General features: G+C 45.0%; 1 long non-coding RNA gene across 1 annotated transcript; it reads left to right on the top strand.

Annotated features, from left to right (window-relative positions):
• Positions 1-746: 746 nt before the first annotated feature.
• Positions 747-1,503, top strand: LOC136355977 (uncharacterized). The gene is made up of 3 exons (XR_010740589.1): positions 747-825; positions 905-1,184; positions 1,269-1,503. It is a non-coding gene; the product is annotated as an uncharacterized lncRNA (long non-coding RNA).
• Positions 1,504-2,251: the final 748 nt, after the last annotated feature.

Genomic DNA, 2,251 nt, shown 5'->3' with positions numbered 1-2,251 from the left:
AAGATGACTCCTCGTCCAAGTCGACCGACGGAGCTTACACCTCCCAAGTCTAAGCTATCAATTGAGGCTCCCCGTGGACCGGCATTGTCAGTACCTCATTCTCCCGGTGGAGCTGATATGGACTTGGCAGATATAGCTCAAAGCTTGGCTCCAATAAAGACCACAAGAAAGGCCGATAGCTCCCCACCACTTGTCAAGGGCCAGAAGCGTGAACGAGGCAAGGGGAAGGTCGGGGAGTTGGCGCCGGAGCCAAAAAGGGGCAAGGCTGCGACGTCGATGCCGGTGAGCAAATCGGGGAAGGTCGTGAGGGCGCCAGCCCAATTTGAGCTAGGCATGCCATTGGTGGAGGACAATGTGTTAGCTGTGATGGGTATTGCTTGCCGAGAGCTACATAAGCAATACATGGAGCTAAGCAATGCCAAGCGGAAAATGAGGGAGTCATCCATAGTTGGACATCACGACCACCAGCCGTTCCTATCGTCGCCTGCCTATATAACTATAGGCTTTGATGACCTCTTCGACCTTTTCAGGATCCGGAAGTTGGACACTGGTCTTCTAAAATGCTACTCCTTGTAAGTGCATACCTTCTATACTTGTGATATGACTGGACTATATCTCCTAATTAAATTAGTTCTAATACGTAAATATTTTAAGGTTGTGTTGGATCGAGAGTCGTCGCCATGGTAATCAGGTTGGGTTCCTTGATCCATCCATGGTGAATGAGGTTAATTTACAACAGAGCTCCACTGAGGTGGTTGACTATGTCAACCGGTGTTTATGGGCCCATCAAGACAAGGAGTACATCATGTGCGCACACAACCAAGAGTAAGAGGACAATACCCTTCGTGTATATTGTTTTTGAAGTTAAGGTTCTTAGTACTAACGCTACATAACCACTGCGCAGGCGACATTGGATTCTCCTAGTCATCGTACCTAAGTGGAGTAGGGTTACCTACCTTAACTCCAATAAGTCCAAAGATTATGATTTCAGTGAAATCACCAAGGCCTTAAATATGGCTTGGGGTCCATATGTGGAAAAGGGTGGTAGGCACAAGGAGGGCAAGAATGAACTTTATCATGACACCAAGTTTGCATGCGCACAACAGATCGGAGACCAATGTGGTTTCCACGTGTGCCACAACATGTCAACACTTCTAAGAGAGGTGAAAGATTTCGACCCTGAGGTTGTTGCTAATGGCGAATAAGCTCATTTCAATATCTACATTGCTATTCAACACGTGCTAATTAACCTCTTATTTATTAAACAGAAAGGTAGAGCTGGCTTCAAGATCTCACCCATCAACCCCCCCGCTATCAGAGGCGAATTGTGCGCCTTTATTCTTGCAGAAATAATGAACAAGAAAGGACGTTTTCATGCCAAATAGACTCATGAACTTGGCTAGATAATTTATTGTGATGTAAAAAAGATGTTTTTATAATTTCTGGCGATGTAAAAAATTATGTTTTTATAGAGTGCAATGTAATTTACTTTCATATGTGCAATATTTATGGTACTTTACTAAATTGTCATCACATTTGATCAACTACGATTTATGTTGTACTATTCATCTGTTTTCTCCTTTTTTTTTCCCTTATTGACAGGTTGTGGAGGTTCACAACGAACAGAATACAAGAAATTTTGGTAATCATTTGAGGACTTTCATGGGGTATGAATTGTGTGCTATAATAAATTAAATTGTTGCATATGTGATGTTGTAAATTGTTGCTTTGTGATGGATCTGTGATATGTGATGCATCTGTGATGTTGGGCAGTTGGGGAATATGTGATATGGAGGGGGGGTGACTGGCACCTGTGATGTTTCTGTGTTTCAGAGGGCATGGCTAGCAATTCCTGAGGCTAGCCAATATTTAGCATTTATTTTTTTTCTGGAATTAACTCATCAGTGACGGTTCGGAAGAAACATCCGTCACAGGTAACTTCACCTGTGACGGACTCGCAAACGTCGGACCGTCACAGGTGACCCACCTGTGACGGGCTTTTACTTTCGGGCCCGTCACAGGTGGGTCACCCTGTGACGGCTACTATATACTGGAGATCATCACCTCTGACGGGCCTTTATTTAGGGGCTCGTCAGAGATGAGACACCTGTGACGGGTCCTAACAAGCCCTAGTCTAGCTTAGACCAACACCTCTGACGGCCTTCTATTAACTTGCCCGTCAGAGGTGGATGTCACCACTGACGGCCGGCCACCCGTCAAAGGTGACTGGACTTACCAGTGACCACTGATC

The sequence above is a fragment of the Oryza sativa genome, chromosome 4 (genome assembly GCF_034140825.1).
Source record: "Oryza sativa Japonica Group chromosome 4, ASM3414082v1".
In the NCBI taxonomy this organism is placed as follows: Eukaryota; Viridiplantae; Streptophyta; class Magnoliopsida; order Poales; family Poaceae; genus Oryza; species Oryza sativa.
Note: the sequence above shows the minus strand (reverse complement) of the source record. Positions and strands in the feature narration are given on the sequence as shown.